At 29.4% G+C, this 22,146-nt stretch overlaps 1 long non-coding RNA gene across 1 annotated transcript; it reads right to left on the bottom strand.

Moving 5' to 3' along the window:
• Positions 1 to 5,574: 5,574 nt before the first annotated feature.
• LOC141393364 (uncharacterized) lies at positions 5,575 to 10,976 on the bottom strand. The gene is made up of 3 exons (XR_012410075.1): positions 10,843 to 10,976; positions 5,920 to 5,990; positions 5,575 to 5,777 (listed from the first exon to the last, which is right to left on the bottom strand). It is a non-coding gene; the product is annotated as an uncharacterized lncRNA (long non-coding RNA).
• Between the last annotated feature and the right edge of the window lie 11,170 nt (positions 10,977 to 22,146).

The following is a 22,146-nucleotide window of genomic DNA, read 5'->3' on the forward strand; positions in this document are numbered from 1 at the left end:
ACCATATGTAGTGGCTGGAGATCCATTCTTTTTAGTATCTCCTCCGCAAAACTTTTGATCTCTAATCCTAATCAACATTTTTGTGAGTTCAAACGCCCAAAATTTTTAAAACTCCCTAAATACATGCGTTTTTTTGGGAAAAAATTGTTTCAATATACACAGGCTGAGGGTATATCTCTGTCGGCAAAGCCGACTGACACTTTTTTACTTGTTTTTTTTTTCATTTTTCAATAATAGAGTTTTTTATTTTCAAATATTTCAAAATTTTCCGTAAACTATTGTTTCGCCCAACAACCTATTCACAACCAAAAGGTAGTAAATTATTTAATTAATTATTCTACATGCAAAACATGCAATTTTCCTATTCAATATGTATCAACCAATCAAACCCTTAAGTTCACCACAACTCAATATTTAGCTAATAAAACAACAATTTGAAACAAAAAAGTAGCTAATAAGCCACGTAAAACGAACATTGAATGCAGATGTATTTCAAATACCACACACACATTTCTATACAGCCACATACGAGTAGTTTTATTTGTCACACAGTCACACGTGACAATCTTCCGATTTCTCGCTCTCAGCATGCATGCATTCAAGTTAATTTTATGTAATGCCATCCTACTACCCTTGATGATATCGTATGGCGTACAACTAAAGTCAACTAAATACCCACACACACAGAAATGAACACATCGAAACACCAGAACACAGAAACACAACATAAAATGAAAAACTACAACCAAACAAGAACTCCTTGGAAAACTATGTGCATGGCTTCATTTGTATGTGAAGAATCATTGTGGAAGAAACAAAAGACAAATAAAACTAAATAGAAAATGGAAACGATAAACTTTTACAAAACACATTTTTCTGTGAATGTGCAGCCAAATAACAGCAGAGAAGCAGCAGCACTAAAGAGAGACCAGCAGTGGAGGATACCATATATACATTTAGTGCAATGATAACTAACACGAATCCAACCAAGTAGTAACAACACTAACAACTAACTCTACGTATGTATGTGTGTTGGCAAGGATTCACTGTGTAGGAAATAGTGTAAGCAATGCAATTTTCTGTGCCACTATTGTTGTTTTTGTGTTTCTTGTTGTATATAAATATAGTCATTTATTTTAAAACTTGATTCACACACATTTATTCGCATAACAACACCAAACTGTCGTCTTTGGTGGCACATTGCATTGCAGCCAAAAGAGCTTGTTGCCTGCCTGCACGTAAAACTAGGCAAATTTGATATCCTTATGTGAATCGTGTTCAAGCTCACTTACGATTTTTGTACGCATATGTGGGTATGTGTGTACGTAGCTAACAGGTAAATGCATTTTTACTCTGATTTACTTCCATTTCGATGTTACTATGGTAAGGTGGGTGTGGGTACGTGAGTGCCTTTGTGTGTGCCATAGTTCTTTTCTAAACATAAGTTTCAACACGTATCACATCGCAATGCACAATATCTAAACACCGAAGCATAATTCGAATGGTTAGATATGAGTTATGCGACTACATGTTTGTAATAATAAAAATATATTAGAACATATATGTAGGAACACTTGGCCAGGTGGAACTTACTGCACGGTGCGCCTTAATTAACTTTAAATGAAAGGTACTTACACCTAAGAAGTGTTTGTGGATTCTGAAACTACAATGTTCATAGATGAGAAAAATCAAAAAACTAAATAAAATCGCCGGAGGGGGGTTTATAAAAAATCGCGATCAAAGTTCAGATGTTTAGAGTTTATTTAGGTTTTCACGATTTTGCTTGGAAATGGGATTAAAGAAAATGTTGTAGCAGTGCAAATTCTCTACAAGATTGACTGAATGGGAGTTCAAATTGGGACAATGCACTGACTGTATCGCCACCTTATAAAACAGTGTCAGGCACGGTGCGTCACTAAATTTTAATGAAAACAGATCGCCCGATTGTGTTTTCTTCAATTCATCAAAACCCAGGATTTTTGAAAAAAAAAATTAACTTATATTCTCAAAAAACACAATTTTTGAAAAACAAAAGATTTTTAAAAAAGAAATTTCTTTAAAAATGCACGATTTTATAAAAAAAATACTCAAAAAACCATGATTTTTTTTTAAATATTCAAAAAATATCCATGATTTTAACAAAAAAAAAAATCTTAAAATTCCACAGTTTTTTAAAAAAATAATCCACGATATTTGAAAAAAATATTATTTAAAAAATCCACGATATTTGAAAAAAATATTTTTTAAAAAATCTACGATTTTTTGATAAAATATTCTTCGAAAACCCAAACTATTTTTTCCACAATTTTTGCTTGGAAACTGCATGTTCTATCGAAATGCAACTGAAGAAAATGTTGTCGAAGTGAAAATGCTCCTGAGGACACTTACAAATATTGTTAAAAATTCACGACTATCTTCAAAAACCCACGCGTATTGCCCTTATAGTCCTTCAAAAATACTCTGACATATAAAAAACTCGCCCCAGCGAGTTTTTTTCAGCGCGGGACGATTTTTGAAAAAAAAATGTTAAAAAATATTCTACAAAAACCCACGATTTTGAAAAAAAAAACATTTTCAAAATTATATTTTTTAAAAAATTCACGATATTTGAAAAGACATAAATTTTTTTAAATGCACGATTTTTGAAAAAATATTCTCAAAAACCATGATTTTTTAAAAAAATATTCCCAAAATATCCATCATTTCAATAAAAAAATCCACGATTTTTTACAAAGTAATCCACGATTAAAAAAAACGCAAAAAATCCCGATTTTTTAAATAATAATCCACGATATTAAAAAAGATATTTAAAAAACCCAAGATATTTGAAAAAAAATATTTTCAAAAGATCCACGATTTTTGATAAAATATTCTTTAAAAATCCAAGGTTTTTGAAAAAATATTCTTTCCAATATTTTTTAAAAAGTCCACGATGACACTTAAAACTCACGACTATCTTTAAAAACCCTTATAGTCCTTCAAAAATACTCTGACTTATAAAAAACTCGCCCGAGAAATCAATGATTTTTGAACAAAATGTTCTTTACAAAGTTCACGTTTATGAGAAATATATTCTTTAAAAACTATACGATTATTGAAAAATTATTCTTTAGAAATCTACGACTCTAAAAAAAACCTTATTTAAAAAATCCACATTTATTAAAAATATTCTTTGAAAAATTTAAATTTTTTCAAACAAAAATTTTAAAAAATTGTCTGTAAAAAATCCACGTTTTTGAAAAAAACACGTTTAAAAAAATATTTTTCAAAAACCCACGATTTTTGAAAAAAAAAAATCAAAATTATATTCTTTAAAAATTCACGATATTTGAAAAAACATTAAAACAAATATTTAAAAAATGCACGATTTTTGAAAAGATATTCTCAAAAAACAATGATTTTTTTTAAATATTCTAAAAATATCCATCATTTTAATAAAAAAAAATTCTTAAAAATCCACGATTTTTTACAAAGTAATCAACGATTTTTGAAAAAATAAAAACGTAAAAATCCACGATTTTTTAAAAAATAATCCACGATATTTAAAAAAAATAGTTAAAAAATCCAAGATATTTGAAAAAAATGTTTTTTAAAAAATCCACGATTGTTCACAAAATATTCTTTAAAAATCCAAGGCTTTTGAAAATTCTTTCCAACATTTTTTAAAAAGTCCACGATGACACTTAAAATATTGTTAAAAATTCACCACTATCTTGAAAAACAACGGCTATTGCCCTCATATTCCTTCAAAAATACACAGACTTATAAAAAACTCGCCCGAGTGTGTTTTTTTCAGTTATCCTTCCGCGCGTCCTGGCGGAAAAAATCCATGATTTTTGAACAAAATGTTCTTTAGAAAGTTCACGTTTATGAGAAAAATATTCTTTAAAAACTCTTCAGTTGTTGAAATAAACTTTCTTTAAAAAATCTACGATTTTTGAAAAGAACGTTCTTTAAAAATCCACTTTTATTAAAAATTCTTTTCTTTGAAAAAATCCAAAATTTTTGAAACGAAATTTAAAAAAATATTCTTCAAAAAATCCACGATTTTTGGAAAAAAAGATTTCAAAAAAATATTCTTCAAAACCCCACTACTTCTAAAAAAAGTTAAATTAGACTCTCATAAAAATTCACGATTTTTGAAAGAAAAAGATTTTTATAAAAGAAATTTCTTTAAAAATGCACGATTTTTGAAAAAAAAAAAATATTAAAAAAACCATGATTTTTTTAAAAATATTCCATAAATATCAATGATTTTAATAAAAAAATTCTTAAATAAATGCACAATTATTTAAAGATAATCCACGATTTTTTTAAAAAAAAAAATTTTTTAAAAAATCCACGATTTTTTCTTTCCACCATTTTTAAAAATATTCTTTAAAAAGTCTACAATTTTTGAAAAAAAAACATTTTTAAAAGTATATTCTTTAAAAAATCTGCGATTTTTTTAAAAAAAAAAAAATTAAAAAAATTCACGATTTTTGAATATATATTCTCAAAAGAACATGATTTTTTTGAAAATAATATTTTTAAAATTATATTCTTTAAAAACTCCGCAAAAATTAAAAAAAAAAAATAAATCTTTAAAATATGTACGATTTAAAAAAATATTCTCAAAAACCGCGATTTTTTTAAAAATATTACAAAAATACATGATTAAAAAATTTAAAAAATCCACGATTTTTTTACAAAGTAATCCACGATTTTTGAAACAAAAAAATTTAAAAAATTCCACGAGTTTTGAAAAAAAAATCTTAAAAAAATCCACGATTTTTGAAAAAAAAAATTCTTTAAAAGTCCACGATTTTTGATAAAATATTCTTTATTCTCCTTTATATATTCTCCAAGGCTTTTGAAAAAAATATTCTATAAAAAATCCACTATCCTGAATTCACGACTATCTTTCAAAACCCACGGCTATTGCCCTCATAGTCCTTCAAAAATACTTTGACTTATAAAAAAATCGCCCGAGGGTTTTTTTCAATTCATGATTTTTGAACAAAATGTTCTTTAGAAAGTTCACTTTTAAAAGAAAAATATTCTTTAAAAAATCTACGATTTTTCAAAAAACGTTGTTTAATCCACGTTTATTAAAAATAATTATATAATTTATTAATATAATTATGTAATGGTGGAGTGTGTGGTATTTCGCTAGAATTCATTTTTCAATACAAAACTCCTTAGGCCATATTAGCTCGATTAATCCAATTAATTAATTAAAAACTTTCATAAATAATGGCCTTCGTCCTAAAAAGACAATAATAAATAAAAATCTTCACAGCAGAGCCCGGCTGCCCCGGCTGAGGTTTGAACCTGGGTCCTCTCCAACAAACAGACAATGTTGTCGAGATCTCAGCGTTCTAAGCCACTGCCAATGTATCATATCAACAAACTAGTCGACATGATGCCAATGTATCATATCAACAAAACTAGTCGACATGATATCCAAAAACTTCAAAAACTGAAGGCATTACAATTCATGAAGGAAACCCCCCTTCGATTGTATAAGTTAGCACATCCCTGCCGAACTAACAAACAACATTTTTGCTTGCTTGGCTGTGTTGTGTTCTTGCTAGGCTACATTGATGGAGTCGTGTTACGTCTAGTGGCGTGATCATGGTGTCAGCACTTTTTGTCTTTTATAACTTAAGTAGTTTAAGTAGAATAAGTTTTTGGATTTCAATAAAGAAACAGTTTTTTTAAGCTCACCAAAAGACGAAGAAGTCTTTTATTGTTAACTGGCGCCCAACCGGGTTCAACCCTACAAATATGAAGATCTATAAAAAGAGATCTATCATCTTAAATTTAAATTTTGCTGAAAAAGGAAGCTTTACTTAAAACTTGCTGGATTAAGAGGCCTCGCTTAAAATTTGCTGAAAAATCTAAGGATCTACTCTTTTTAAATAACGTAATACTTACTGAAAGTAATATTTACTGGAAGGAAGCCTTACTTAAAACTTGCTGGATTAAGAGACCCCGCTTAAAACTTGCTGAAAAATATAAGGATTTACTCTTTTTAAACAACATAAAGTCATGTAAGTGTGTCACTCATTGAATTTCAAAATTGTGTCCAAAACTGGTGAATTAAGAACTTAATATTTAAGAAAAAACAAAGTGTAGTGCGTGTTTAAAAAATTTTTATCTTTGTGCCAAAAAAAAAACAAACACAGTGATTTAGATCTTGTTATAGTCGTAACAATTTTTTGTTTGAAAAGACAATATGAACAGTGAAGAAATGACTGCATTAATAGAATCCGCTGTACGTACAGCGATTCTGGCATATAAAACAGAAGTCGACAAAAAAGTCGACGAGTTAACAAAAAAATTATCGTCCATTCCAGTAGGGCAAACAGATGTGAAACCATACGAAGACGTAAAAATTTATTCATCAATAACGTGTGATGAATCACTTGATATTATCAAATCTTTGCCCGAATTTGACGGGAAAATCGAAAACTATGTTTCGTGGAGACAAGCGAATAGGAATGATGAAAAAAAGTTAAGGTCTGAAACCTCAAAAAAAATTCAGCCAAGAAAACCGTCTGATAGTGGTTGGAACTATAAACAACAAAACTATCATAAACAGAAAAATCCACATTACGAAAATGGTGGTGATGCTAATTTACAAGCTAGAGATCAAATAGAGGACATGGACTTGGACCCAACTTCGTCTAAATTCAGACAACCGACCAATTATGGTAACGGTAAAACTTCTCACAGACAACCATTTAAGCGTCAAGCTGGGTCTGGCCGGAGTACGGGCCCAAAATTTCAAAAAGTGAATAATATGATTCCAGAATCCCATTCAGGAGAAGAGCAGGCGGGACACTATTGTGACATAGCTCAATCCGAATGTGGAGACATAAACGATGAAGTAAATGAAGACCGTGACTATGTAAATTTTTTTAGAGGCAGGTCCCTACTACCGTTCATAAGGCGGACGATAGCAGGGAAACCAATACGCCTTTTAATTGACACTGGTGCTTCAAAAAATTATATAAAACCTCTCAATGAACTGAAGCATATAATTCCCGTAAGTACTCCTTTTTCAGTTCACTCTGTCAACGGACAAACTCCTATTAAACAAAAATGTTTTGTAAATTTATTCGGCATGAACTCTACATTCTTCATTTTGCCAACTCTAACAACATTTGATGGAATTGTGGGCTTAGACCTATTAAAGAAAATCAATGCAAACATTGATTTAAAAAAAGGATTTATCCTACATAATTCTGGCTCTGAACTAATTGAATTTTTTGAATGTAAAGATGTTAATTTTATAGACGTCAATAAAATTGATGTGCCTTTCGCAATTAAGGCGGATTTTCAGAAAATGTTAAAAAAACGAATAAAGGTTTTTGCTGATCCTAAAGAAGCACTACCTTATAATACAAATATCGTTGCTACCATTAACATGGAGAACGAAGAACCTATTTATTCTAAACTATATCCATACCCAATGGGTGTATCTGAATTCGTAAATTCAGAAATAAAAAAGTTGTTGGCAGATGGTATAATTCGACCTTCAAGGTCACCATTTAATAGCCCAGTATGGGTAGTCGACAAAAAAGGTGTCGATAATCTAGGCAACCGAAACAAACGTCTCGTTATAGATTTTCGGAAGCTTAATGCCAAAACAATTAGTGATAAATATCCCGTTCCGAACGTAACAATGATATTATCAAATTTAGGTAAAGCAAAGTACTTTACCACTTTAGATCTGAAATCCGGGTTTCATCAAATTGAACTCGCGGAAAGAGATAGGGAAAAAACGGCATTTTCTGTAAATAACGGAAAGTATGAGTTTTGCCGTCTCCCATTTGGACTAAAGAATGCTCCTAGTATGTTTCAAAGAGCGATAGATGACATACTAAGAGATGAAATAGGCAAAACATGTTACGTTTATGTTGATGACGTTATTGTTTTTTCAGAAACCAAAGAGGATCATGTAAAACATATCGACTGTGTTCTTAGGAAACTGCTCGATGCAAACATGAGAGTCTCTGTCGAAAAATCAAATTTTTTTAAATCTGAAGTTGAATACCTTGGCTTTGTCGTATCCAAAGAAGGTATAAAAACCGCACCATCAAAGATAAGTGCAATACAAAATTTCCCAGAACCAACGACGTTGTTCGCACTAAGATCGTTTCTTGGGTTAGCAAATTATTACAGATGTTTTATCAAGGACTTTGCCAAAATTGCAAAACCTTTAACTGATATTTTAAAAGGAGAAAACGGTAAAATTCCTGCAACCAAATCCAAAAAGGTTGTAGTCAATCTTAACGCCTTCCAACTGGATGCATTTCACAAACTGAAAAATATTCTATCTTCGGAGGACGTCATGTTGATGTACCCTGACTATAAAAAACCGTTCGACCTTACCACTGATGCATCAGCACATGGTTTAGGTGCTGTCCTATCCCAAGAGGGAAGACCAATCACTATGATTTCTAGAGCATTGTCGGATAAAGAGTTGCATTTCGCAACAAACGAAAGGGAGCTTTTAGGAATAGTCTGGGCTCTTAAAACATTAAGACATTACCTCTATGGTGTGAAGACTCTTAACATCTTCACTGACCATCAACCTTTGACATATGCAGTTTCGGATCGTAATCCGAATGCAAAAATTAAGCGCTGGAAAGCTTTCATCGATGAACATAATGCAAACTTGTATTATAAGTCAGGAAAAGAAAATCAAGTTGCAGATGCGCTATCAAGGCAACTTGTCCATGCGTTGGAGAACGATAATTCGTCAGACATGGCAACAGTCCATAGTGAAGAGTCATTCACTTACACTATGGAAAGCTCAGACAAACCGGTCAATTGTTTTCGCAACCAAATCATTCTGGAAGAGTCGGAATTTCCCACCACTCGAAATTTTATACTTTTCGGAAACAAAACGAGACATATTGTACAATATAGAGATAAAAACGAAATATTGGCCAAAATTGTTGATGCAGTCAACACTGAAGTTGTCAATGCTATTCATTGCGGCTTACCTGTGTTGGCCCACATTCAACACGATTTGATTAGAATGTTCCCTTCAACGAAGTTCCGATTTTGTAGTAAATTTGTCTCTGACATTTTCAACCAATGCGACCAGAGAGAAATTGTCGTAAGTGAACACAATAGAGCTCATCGGGCAGCCCAAGAGAATGTTAAGCAAATCCTTTCAGACTACTATTTCCCCAAAATGGTGAAAATAGCGAATGAGGTTGTTACCAACTGCAAGACATGTTCAAAAGCAAAATACAATCGGCATCCAGAAAAACACGTTATAGGAGAAACAAAGGTTCCTTCTTATTCCGGTGAAATTCTACATATTGATATTTATTCAACTGATAAAAACCATTTCTTAACTTGTGTGGATAAATTCTCAAAATTCGCTGTGGTACAGCCAATAGCGTCCAGAACGATTCTAGACGTAAAAGAACCAATTCTCCAATTAATGAATATTTTTCCAAATACCAAAGTTGTCTACTGTGATAATGAGAGGTCCTTTAACTCTGAGACTATCAGATCAATTCTGAAAAACAGGTTTAATGTAGATATTGTCAATTCACCTCCTCTACACAGCACCTCAAATGGGCAGGTAGAGAGATTTCATAGCACTCTTGCCGAAATCGCAAGATGCTTGAAAATAGAAAGGAAGATCGAGGATACCGTCGAACTCATCTTACAATCAACTATAGAATACAACCGAACAATTCATTCTGTCACGAATGAAAGACCTATTGATACGATACATTCTGCACCCTCTGAGGTAAAACAAAAGATTAAAGAGCGAATCTCTAACGCGCAAAACAGGCAGTTACATTACTTTAATAAAAGTCGTCATGACAAAGTTTACAATGTGGGGGATAAAGTCTTTGTTAGGAATAATCGTAGACTTGGAAATAAAATGACACCACTTTATGAAGAAGCTACTGTCGAAGCAGATTTGGGGACAACTGTCCTAATAAAGGGGAGGGTGGTCCATAAGGACAACCTCAGATAAATTTTAGTTTATATTGATAAAATGTTTTTTCTGCTTTTGTTTTTTACCTAGGCTGTTACTACAATTTCTTTTCATACTAACGTTGACTCGTGCAAAGATTATTGACTATTCACACTCCGATTATGTCCCAATTTTGGATGGGAAAGCCATCATTTGGAATGACTATGGGTATCTAAGGCATACAACTAACTTAACGACGTACTTTGAGATACAACGTGAAACTAAAAATGCAATTAGCATATTTCCTCAGACTCATGTAAAAAAGATATTAGAATCCGATTTATTGCATATTGATACTCTTTTAACAACCCTCACCATACATCATCGGCATGCAAGAAGCATTAATTTGATAGGCAAAGCACTTAAGGTCATTGCGGGTACACCAGATGCAGATGATTGGGAAGAAGCAAAATTAATCGAAAAACAACTTGTAGACTCCAACAATAGACAGATAGAAATAAATACAAAAATACAAATTGAAATCGAGAAATTAACAAACGCTGTAAACACGATTCTAAGGACTCGTAGAAAGGAACAAATTGATACCGTAAATCTATTTGAAATTTTAATGGCCAGAAATCGGATGATAGTTATGGAACTACAAAATATAATTTTATCCGTAACTTTAGCTAAAATAAATATTGTAAATCCAACAGTTTTGGACCAGGACGATTTAAAAATATTTATAAAAAATCAGAGCAATGAGCAACACACAGATTTCACCATATCAGAACTAATGTCTTTGTCTAAAGTAAAAGTAATATCAAATGAATATTGTTTGTATTTTATCATTAAATATCCTATTCCAATAAGAACATGTCAGAAAATTTCTTTATTCCCAGTACCTCACGATAATAAAATTATCCAATTCGCTGACACCAACACTGTAGTAGACTGCGAAGGCAAGACGTATTCAGCAACAAATTGCAAGCAAACAATATCTTCAACCTATTGTCAACTTATGCCAAGCGAAACCTGCGCTCAACAACTCATATCGGGTGAATCAGCACACTGTAATACGCAAAGCTATAATCTTGATAAAGTGGCAGAAATCGACGATGGAATTATCATTGTCAATGACGCTATTGCAGAAGTGAAAGAAGCAACCGAAAATGTAAGAAACATAAACGGCACATCCCTCATAACCTTTGAAAAAAATGTGACTGTCAATGGTACACTACTCGTAAATAGAAACAACATTGATATGCGGAAACCAGAACACCATCATTCCCCTCAATTATTATAAACAACCACAGTGAAATTTTAAGTTTGTCATCTATCCATCAGATGAACTTGCAAAACTTACAATATATTGGCGACCTTGAAAAAGATGCAAGAATGCGACCAATTTTAGTTGGCGGTGTTGTTTTTATGAGTATCGGAATACTCCATTTCATATTGTGCCTCGTCAAACGTAGGACAAAGATAAGAGAACAACAAAGATTTAAATCTGCCGTAGCAATGGCTATAAAGAAGACCGAGGACGGCCTCCACTTAAGTGAGGGGGTAGTTAGCACATCCCTGCCGAACTAACAAACAACATTTTTGCTTGCTTGGCTGTGTTGTGTTCTTGCTAGGCTACATTGATGGAGTCGTGTTACGTCTAGTGGCGTGATCATGGTGTCAGCACTTTTTGTCTTTTATAACTTAAGTAGTTTAAGTAGAATAAGTTTTTGGATTTCAATAAAGAAACAGTTTTTTTAAGCTCACCAAAAGACGAAGAAGTCTTTTATTGTTAACTTATATGTGTATGTATTGAGAAAATGATTCCTAGACAAGACACTAGGGTGACTTGATAAAGAAAAAGACTTCCATAAATACTTCATAATTACAAAATCGTAAAAATGTTTGTATAAATAGAAGTTATCAAAATCAGCCTTTGTCTTCTAGCCATTAGCATTCAAATACGCCTGATGAGCCTGGCTTAAACCACCAGGCGAAACGATCGTAGCGTAATGGTTGAGTGTGTGGTATTTCGCTAGAATTCATTTTTCAATACAAAACTCCTTAGGCCATATTAGCTCGATTAATCCAATTAATTAATTAAAAACTTTCATAAATAATGGCCTTCGTCCTAAAAAGACAATAATAAATAAAAAAAAAATAATTATAATTGTTCCACAAACATCCCATAAGGGACAAGGGAGACTTCTCTCATATCAATAAGTGTACCGCGATTCATATTAGCTCAATGATATTGAACCTACAGTTTATCGCCGAGTCCGAAAGGCGTGTCTAAGACACCACTTTTGTAGATAAGTTTTACATGGCTGAAATACTCAGGAAATGTCGCCAACATTACTGAGGGGTATTTTGCCACCGTTGAAAAGTGTTTTGATTTTGCCTGGCCGGGGAATCGAACCCACAACCTTATGTGTGCAAGGCGGGTGTGCATACCATTGCACCACGGTGGCACGTTTATTAAAAATATTCTTTGAAAAATCCAAAATTTTTGAAAAGAAATTTAAAAAAATATTCTTCAAAAATCGACTTTTGGAAACAAAAACATTTAAAAAGAAATATTCTTCAAAACAACCCACGATTTAAAAAACAATTAAATTATATTCTCTGAAAAAAGAAATTTCTTTAAAAAAATTCACGATTTTTGAAAAAAAAAATCTCTAAAAACCACGATTTTTTGAAAAATATTATTTTAAAAATCAACGATTTTTGAAAAAAAGTATTTTTTTAAAAAATCCACGATTTTTAATAAATTATTCTTTAAAAATCCAAAATATTCTTTCCACAATTTTTGAAAAATATTCGTTAAAAAGTCCATGATTTTTAAAAAAAAAAAAAAACATTTAAAAAAAATTTTAAAAAACATGTTTTTTTTGAAAATAATATTTTTAAATCATATTCTTTCAAAAATCCACAAAAACAAAAAAAAAATTAAAAAAGGGGCGATTTTTAAAATCCACCATTTTTTTTGAAAAAATATCCATTATTAAAAAAAATTCACGATTTTTTTTCCAAGTAATCCACGATTTTTTAAAAAAAAATTAAAACAAATCCTCGATTTTTGAAAAAAAAAATATTCTTTAAAAATCCACGATATTTGAAAAAGTATTTTTTAAAAAATTCACGATTTTTGATAAAATATTCTTTAAAAATCCAAGGTTTTTGGAAAAATATTCTATAAAAAATCCACTAGTTTTGAAAAAAAAAATCTTTAAGTTTTTAATTGCTATAGTCCCTGAATAAATATTAATGGTACTTTAATATTTTTTAAAAATAATATACAACTATTGACTTGATAAATTTTCAAATTTACGAATTATTCCCAAAAGTCAGTTATTTATTGAATTTGTAGGAGTTCTTTATGGCGTATGATTTACGTCAATAGTCATTCGCGGCAATGCACAGTGTCCGATTTTCCGAAAAACCTGGCCAAAACTCTAAAAATGAATGGATTTTGACCTAACCTTTGGTTCTTATGTTTTTCGGGCCGCTGATTACATTTTTGATATTATTTAACCCTCAGGCGGTCACTTAAGGGGTCTTTTTGGTTCCTCCTCCTATAAAATGTGATCTTATCGGATCAAAATATTCTACAAATTTGTTCGCCATCAATTTCTACTATAGGTCCTAGAATACACCAAAACTCTATATCTTACCTAAGCACCAGAAGTATGCAAAATTATAAACACATTTTAGGGTTAATGACGTAATTTATATGGATTTTGGCAAAATTGTAATACAAAGCATCATTTTAGAAGAATGGCATCAAAGACAAAAATGTTCTCCGCTAAATTTCAGTATAAATCATTAAAGAAATGAAATCTCTATTTGCATTACATACAAAGCAAATATCGGTATCAATTTTGCCAAAATACCAAGAAACTAAAATAGGGTTGCAAGCTTCTACCATTTCTACAGTTTTGGAAATGTAAGATAAAATATCACATAAAAACAAAAAGTGCAAATATGTGCAGGATGTTTCGATGGAAATTGGTAAGAAACCGCTCTCTTTTTTGTGAAATGATAAATTACACGGCCCAACTTGATCTTACTCACAACTATTTTCATAATTTATTGTGAAAATTGATCTTGAAAAAAATTAACAAGTACGGACATCAATTATTAAAGAAAGCACAATTCATTGGCGACACTGAACATCTCAAATACGTTTCACATACCTTTCATTACAATTACAAAAAGAAAATATTTAATAACCCTTGTTTATTTTGCATATTATAATAGATTTATAAACAACTTAAATATTGAAAAAAAAAAAAAACTTGAGATTTATGTTATAAATATTGGAAGTTTAGCATTTTCTCCCTTACCATTACAGTTCCATTCAATGCTGTGTAACAGCATCCACGGTAGCATAGAGTGCAATAACCTATTTGAATATCAGAAAATTTAAAACGAAGTGTCCACTTCACTTCCTTTAGAATTTAAGTTTGTAATTATATTTGAAGATCACATCCGCTACCAGCAACACACTATTCATATTGTTTTATTTATTAGATTTATTAGATACATGGGTGTACAACGGTGTGTCATCGTTTATAACATCTACCACCACCGCACGCACAAAACTTTCTAAACTCATCCGGCTGTGGCCTAATCTCCCTCTAACTCGTATACGATAAAAATGTGCTGTAACGACTGATGGTGACATATTACACGTAATGCAAATATACGCCCAGAGCATAGGAATCGGAAACTTTTTTGTATTAGGATTTTAAATTCAAGTTATGTGGATAGATAAAAACGTAGCATTCAAAGTAAATAATATAAAACACTAGCTCAATATTCTATATATGAGTTTCGCTAAAACTATGACTAGATTAAGTCTTATTCTTTAGTAAAGAAAGTACCGCCAACGTTATATGTATGTGGTAATATGCTTTTTTATATATCGCAGTAATCAACAACCAAAGAATTGAATTTCATTTGATTGATATCGCATTTTCAATAGATTCCATCCTTTAGCCCACAAACGCCAAATTTCCATTGGCTAATAATGAAGCCATTGAATTGAAAAATAAAACCCTTTTATTTAATTTACCAGGACCGTGATACGAATGAGTATTGTCGTCACTAATACGCCTCTGCACATCGCCGTAAATTCGAATGTTGAATAACTTTAGAGATCGCAATCTCTTAATCCTATTCGATTACATTCAAGTGTAACTAGTGAACCTGCATTTTATTAGCCTTACTACAACCATTGCGGTGGCTAATACACTTCCCGTGCCATGTAAAGCCAACGTTAGGTAACACCATGGAATGTTTTCAGTTTCACTAACCAAATGCAAAAACAACAAGAATAAAAGAAAATAAATTTGTATAATATATCAGCATAAATATCAAACACACAGATTTATTGTATAAAACACACGACTGTTACACGTTCTACACCACAACGTTACGGCAGTATGTTACGCAATATAACGTGCTCGTTGACAGGAAGCTGGGAGTTAGTCGAAGGGCATTGAATATTTAAAATATTAGTTAGAAGGTTAAAAACCACGATTTTTGAAAAAAAAAATATTCTTATAAAAATCCGCGATTTAAAAACAAATATTCTTATAAAAATCCGCGATTTAAAAACAAATATTCTTATAAAAATCCGCGATTTAAAAACAAATATTCTTATAAAAATCCGCGATTTAAAAACAAATATTCTTATAAAAATCCGCGATTTAAAAACAAATATTCTTATAAAAATCCACGATTTAAAAAAAATATTCTTATAAAAATCCACGATTTTTGAAAAAAATATTCTTATAAATATCCACGATTTTTGAAAAAATAATATTCTTATAAAAATCCACGATTTTTGAAAAAAATATTCTTATAAAAATCCACGATTTTTGAAAAAAATATTCTTATAAATATCCATGATTTTTGAAAAAATATTCTTTAAAAAATCCACGATTTTTGAAAAAACATTCTTTAAAAAATCCACGATTTTTGAAAAAATATTCTTTAAAAAATCCACGATTTTTGAAAAAATATTCTTTAAAAAATCCACGATTTTTGAAAAAAATATTCTTTAAAAAATCCACGATTTTTGAAAAAATATTCTTTAAAAAATCCACGATTTTTGAAAAAATATTCTTTAAAAAATCCACGATTTTTGAAAAAATATTCTTTAAAAAATCCACGTTTTTTAAAAAAATATTCTTTAAAAAATCCACGATTTTTGAAATAAATAATTTTAGAAAATCCATCCATATATTATAAAAATCCACGATTTGGCTTTTTTTCTTATAAAAATCCACGATTTTTGAAAAAATATTGTTTAAAAAATCCACGATTTTTGAAAAAATATTGTTTAAAAAATCAGCGATTTTTGAAAAAATATTCCTTAAAAAATCAACGATTTTTGAAAAAATATTCTTTAAAAAATCCACGATTTTTGAAAAAAATATTCTTTAAAAAATCCACGATTTTTGAAAAAAATATTCTTTAAAAAATCCACGATTTTTGAAAAAAATATTCTTTAAAAATACCACGATTTTTGGAAAAATATACTTTAAAATATTCACGATTTTTGGAAAAATATTCTTTAAAAAATCCACGATTTTTGAAAAAATATTCTTTAAAAATCCACGATTTTTGAAAAAATATGATTTAAAAAATCCACGATTTTTGAAAATATTCTTTAAAAAATCCACGATTTTTGAAAAAATGTTCTTTAAAAAATCCACGATTTTTGAAAAAATGTTCTTTAAAAAATCCACGATTTTTGAAAAAATGTTCTTTAAAAAATCCACGATTTTTGAAAAAAATGATCTTCAAAAAATCGACGATTTTTGAAAAAAAAAAATATTCTTATAAAAATCCACGATATTTGAAAAAATTTTCTTTAAAAGATCCACTATTTTTGAAAAAATATTCTTTAAAAAATCCACGATTTTTGAAAAAAATATTCTTTAAAAAATCCACGATTTTTGAAAAAAATATTCTTTAAAAATACCACGATTTTTGGAAAAATATACTTTAAAATATTCACGATTTTTGGAAAAATATTCTTTAAAAAATCCACGATTTTTGAAAAAATATTCTTTAAAAATCCACGATTTTTGAAAAAATATGATTTAAAAAATCCACGATTTTTGAAAATATTCTTTAAAAAATCCACGATTTTTGAAAAAATGTTCTTTAAAAAATCCACGATTTTTGAAAAAATGTTCTTTAAAAAATCCACGATTTTTGAAAAAATGTTCTTTAAAAAATCCACGATTTTTGAAAAAATGTTCTTTAAAAAATCCACGATTTTTGAAAAAAAATGATCTTCAAAAAATCGACGATTTTTGAAAAAAAAAAATATTCTTATAAAAATCCACGATATTTGAAAAAATTTTCTTTAAAAGATCCACTATTTTTGAAAAAATATTCTTTAAAAAATCCACGATTTTTGAAGAAATATTCTTTAAAAATCCACGATTTTTGAAAAAATATTCTTTAAAAATCCACGATTTAAAAAAATCCTAAAAAAATACTGATTTTGAAAAAAAGAACATTCTTATACAAATCCACGATTTTTGAAAAAATATTCTTAAAAAAATCCACGATTTTTGAAAATATACTCTTAAAAAAATCCACGATTTTTTAGAAAAAATATTCTTATAAAAATGTACGATTTTTAAAAAAATACTCTTTAAAAATCCACGATTATTGAAAAAATATTCTTAAAAAATCCACGATTATTGAAAAAATATTCTTAAAAATCCACGATTATTGAAAAAATATTCTTAAAAAATCCACGATTATTGAAAAAATATTCTTAAAAAATCCACGATTATTGAAAAAATATTCTTTAAAAAATCCACGATTTTTGAAAAAATATTCTTTAAAAAATCTACGATTTTTGAAAAAAAAATATTGTTATAAAAATCGACGATTTTTGAAAAATAATTTTTAAAAAATCCACGATTTTCGAAAAAAAATATTCTTATAAAAATCCACGATTTTTGAAATAAATATTCTTAAAAAAATCTACGATTTTTGAAAAAAATATTCTTTAAAAAAATCCACGATTTTTGAAAAAATATTCTTTAAAAAAATCCACGATTTTTGAAAAAATATTCTTTAAAAAAACCACGATTATTGAAAAAAATTTATTTAAAAAATTCACGACTTAAAAAAAAATCTTAAAAAATCCACGATTTTTTAAAAAATATTCGCTAAAAATCCACTATTTTTTAAATAAACAATATTCGTTAAAAAATCCAATACTTTTGAAAAAATTTTCTTAAAAAAATTCATGATTTTTGAAAAAAATATTCTTATGATAATCCACAATATTTGAATAATATTCTTATAAAAATCCACTATATTTGAAAGAATATTCTTTATTTTTGAAAAAATATTCTTTAAAAAATAAACAATTTTTTAAAAAAATATTCTTTAAAAAATCCACGATTTTTGAAAAAATATTCTTTAAAAAATCTACGATTTTAGAAAAAAATATTCTTTAAAAAAACCACGATTTTTGAAAAAAATATTCTTTAAAAAAACCACGATTTTTGAAAAAAATATTCTTTAAAAAAAACCACGATTTTTGAAAAAAATATACTTTAAAAAATCCACGATCTTTGAAAAAATATTCTTTAAAAAATCCACGATTTTTGAAAAAAGTTAAAAAAACGTCCACGATTTTTGAAAAAAAAATTTACAAAAAAAATCCTCGATTTTTTAAAAAAATATTGTTTAAAATATCCACCATTTTTACAAAACTATTGCTTAAAAAACTACGATGTTCGAAAAAAATGTTCTTTAAAAATCCAAGATTTTTGAGAAAAAATCTTTAAAATTCCGTGATTAAAAATATTCTTTTAAAAATCCACGATTTTTGAGAACAAATTCTTTTAAAAATCCACGATTTTTGAGAACAAATTCTTTTAAAAATCCACGATTTTTGAGAAAAAATTCTTTAAAAATCCACGATTTTTGAGAAAAAATTCTTTAAAAATCCACGATTTTTGAAAAATATTCTTTAAAAAAATTTTTTGTTAAGATATTCTTTAAAAAATATTTAAAAATATTATTTTGAAAGGAACATTAATTGAAAAAATATTATTTAAAAAAAAAATCCACTTTTATTGAGAATATTTTCTTTAAAAGTCTACGATAATTAGAAAAACGTTTTCTGATATACACCCTAAGGAAACAACGAACTAATATGGGCTGAAAGCAAGTTGGCGATAATTATGACTCATTAGTGACCTTAGTATCTGTTATTTAAACAGCAAATGAGTCAAAATGATGGATGATTTTCTTGGCAACATGTAATTCTTCAGAAAATATAAATGAAGGCATTATTAAATACTGAGTTGTTTGAAAACGAACTACTCAGCTGACAGCAACAAAGGAGTATATGCCATTCTTGACGGATGGTGATTTCCATTTTTTGTTCATTTGTTTTACCCAAGAATGTCATTGATACCATTTTCGTTTTGTTTTGTTTGTAGCGAAATGTGTGTTTTTATTTTGTCTTGTTTACATTTTTTCATATTTTTCTTAAAGTTGTGCGTTTTTTAGGTTTTTTCTTTGAATATTCTTGGACTCCATTTCACAATGGTATACGAAGCAAGTTTTAGGCAGTGGCGGAAGCAAAAAATTTAAGGAAATCCAACCAATGAAAATGTTTTAACATCCAAGAAACTCATAAGGACGAATCCCTTGCCTATGAAAAATGGTTTTTGCTTGCCTCTTTCCTGTCTTGTTTTTGATCACAAAAATTTCTTGAATAAAAACACAGAAATATGAAAACCAGACAACAACAAAAAGTCAACATATTCGACATGGACACCACGACCGCTGCAAACAAAAACTGAATGTTGTAAACAAAAAAGCTACTCTACCCCTTCAAATCCAAATATTCTCTAGGTTTCCGTCCACCAGAACTTCTTAAATTTGTTTTTTTTTATTTCTGTGTGGTAGAACTTACTTAATATTTGTCTAAAACATGTGCTACTGCTTTTGGCTATTTCCGTTTAGATTTTTGTGCTATTCTAATTTCCGTTTAAATAAGAAAATTTACATCTTTTTGTCTCTTTTGACTTATTGCCATCTGTTTGAGGGACACACACAATTTTTATACAATTTCCTGTGGTTTTGTCTACGAGTATGTGAAAAGACATGTGTGGATTTTTAGAAGGCCAAAAGTAATTTTATACTAGCAATTGCTAAGGGCATTACAAAGAATAATTTAACAAATTCACAATTATTAAAAAAAAAAATAATTTAAAAAAATAACAAAAAATCAAATATTGAAATTTTTTTTCAAAGAACTTACATTGATATTTTTAATTCCCTAACTTAAAGGCATGATTATTAAGTACTTAATGAGCCCACAAAAATATTTAGTGATGTTCCTCTTATTTTAAAAATTATGTTTTTTGATTTGCTGATGAGTTTTCCCATTTAAAGGCTTCTTCAGTCCTATATAAACACCAAACAAACTGCTCCTAATGTTAATCAATTAAATTATAGATACATTGTGTCGTATACATATTGTCGGTACGTATACGACCTCCAAGTGGTACGACCAAATAGTGATTTCTTTGACAAATAATTAAATGTTCCTTATTCTATATTATCTCTTATTCGAATAAAATTTCAATATTTTATTTTAATTCGCCCACAATGAATTTGCAATTAGGTTCCCTCAAAAATCCCATTATGCTATGCAGGAAATATCTCATTAGCCTGAATAAACTTTGAACTTTTGGAACCACCCTTTATTTGGAATTAAGATTTTCAAATGTTTGCCTTTTGTCAAAATGAATTCTAATTTTCACTTTTAATTCCCAGAAGAGTTTATTTTGATGATTGTCAGAGAAAACCTTGAAATCCAAAAGCATCCGTAACATCCGTTAATAAATATGCCACGTAACAGAGCTACAACCTATCAACCGACCTACCCACCCAAGACATCATTACCATTTTAAGACATAGTTGTTATTTGAAATGATCACGGTGTTGGTGGAAATGTTTTTGTTTTCACTAGAAACACAAAAAATATGTTCACTTTTGTACCTCTGCTGCTGTTTGTTTTTGCCACTTAATGAAGAATCCAACTGAACACCTACAATTATAACACCCCAGTGGCATATAAATCACGGCAATGGCACACAAGTCGTGCAGAGTTAGCATCTCTGTTGAAGTTCAACATAAATGGCAAGCAAAAACAAGTCGATGGTAGGTGGATGCCTCACTGTGTGTATTCATACCTTCATATTCGTAATATAAACTTCTTCTTCTCCATCATCATCTTGTCGTTCTAACCTCTGCTTAATCAACATGTAATTAAAAGTTTTGGATTAACTTGACAATTACACAACGACTGTTTCTGTTTTGCAGTAGTCGTTTATACACAGAGGAACCTTGACATCATCATCGTTAAAAATAAGATCAGCAACGCAACGCAGAAAGGTGTTGCGACAGGCAAGCCTTTAATAGAAATCAGTGAAGAAAAACTGCAGTAAAATAAAAAACTTTCCAAAGCATTAATGTGTCGAAGGAAAAGGTGTTTTTATTACTTCCAACAGCCACTTCAACATTAGGAAAAGTTTTGAAGTAGCTCAAGAAAATATTAGCTTTAAACTAAGACAAGACCTGCGACAACATGACGAAAGTTAGTTTAGAACTTTGGGCGGAATAAAGAAGGAGTTGTTGTAACAGTTACATGGAAGATTTTTCCCCCAGAAACAAACAACGGGGATAAAGGGAGAATGCCGCGTATCGTTTAGTAGGAATTCTTTGGGTAGTTATTGTGATCCATGTTTTCAATTCTTTCTCAATGTAGATATGACAATTAAACGCCATGGACTATAAAATGTTGAAAAATACAACTACTCTATAAATTGTCGTATTTAAACTGTCCCTTATGTTATTCAACTAAGGGCCATTATTATATGTGTTTTTTACTATTTGAAGGCATCAAAAATATAATTTTTACATTGAAAGTTAATGCAAAGAAGCTCCTCCTCCTCCAATCATCACTTCTAACTTTATGTTAACGGGAACGCAATATATCCGTTCGGTAAATCCAAAAAATAACAAAAGAATACTCATAATAATGGGGATAAGACATAGAGAATTGTGTCGTATACATGTTGTCGTTACGTATATGACACATATTATTTGATTCATTAAGAACAACCTGCAGTGTTCTTTTGGAA

Source organism: Musca autumnalis, unplaced genomic scaffold, assembly GCF_047663935.1.
Source record: "Musca autumnalis isolate F117 unplaced genomic scaffold, ASM4766393v1 scaffold_2, whole genome shotgun sequence".
Taxonomy (NCBI): domain Eukaryota; kingdom Metazoa; phylum Arthropoda; class Insecta; order Diptera; family Muscidae; genus Musca; species Musca autumnalis.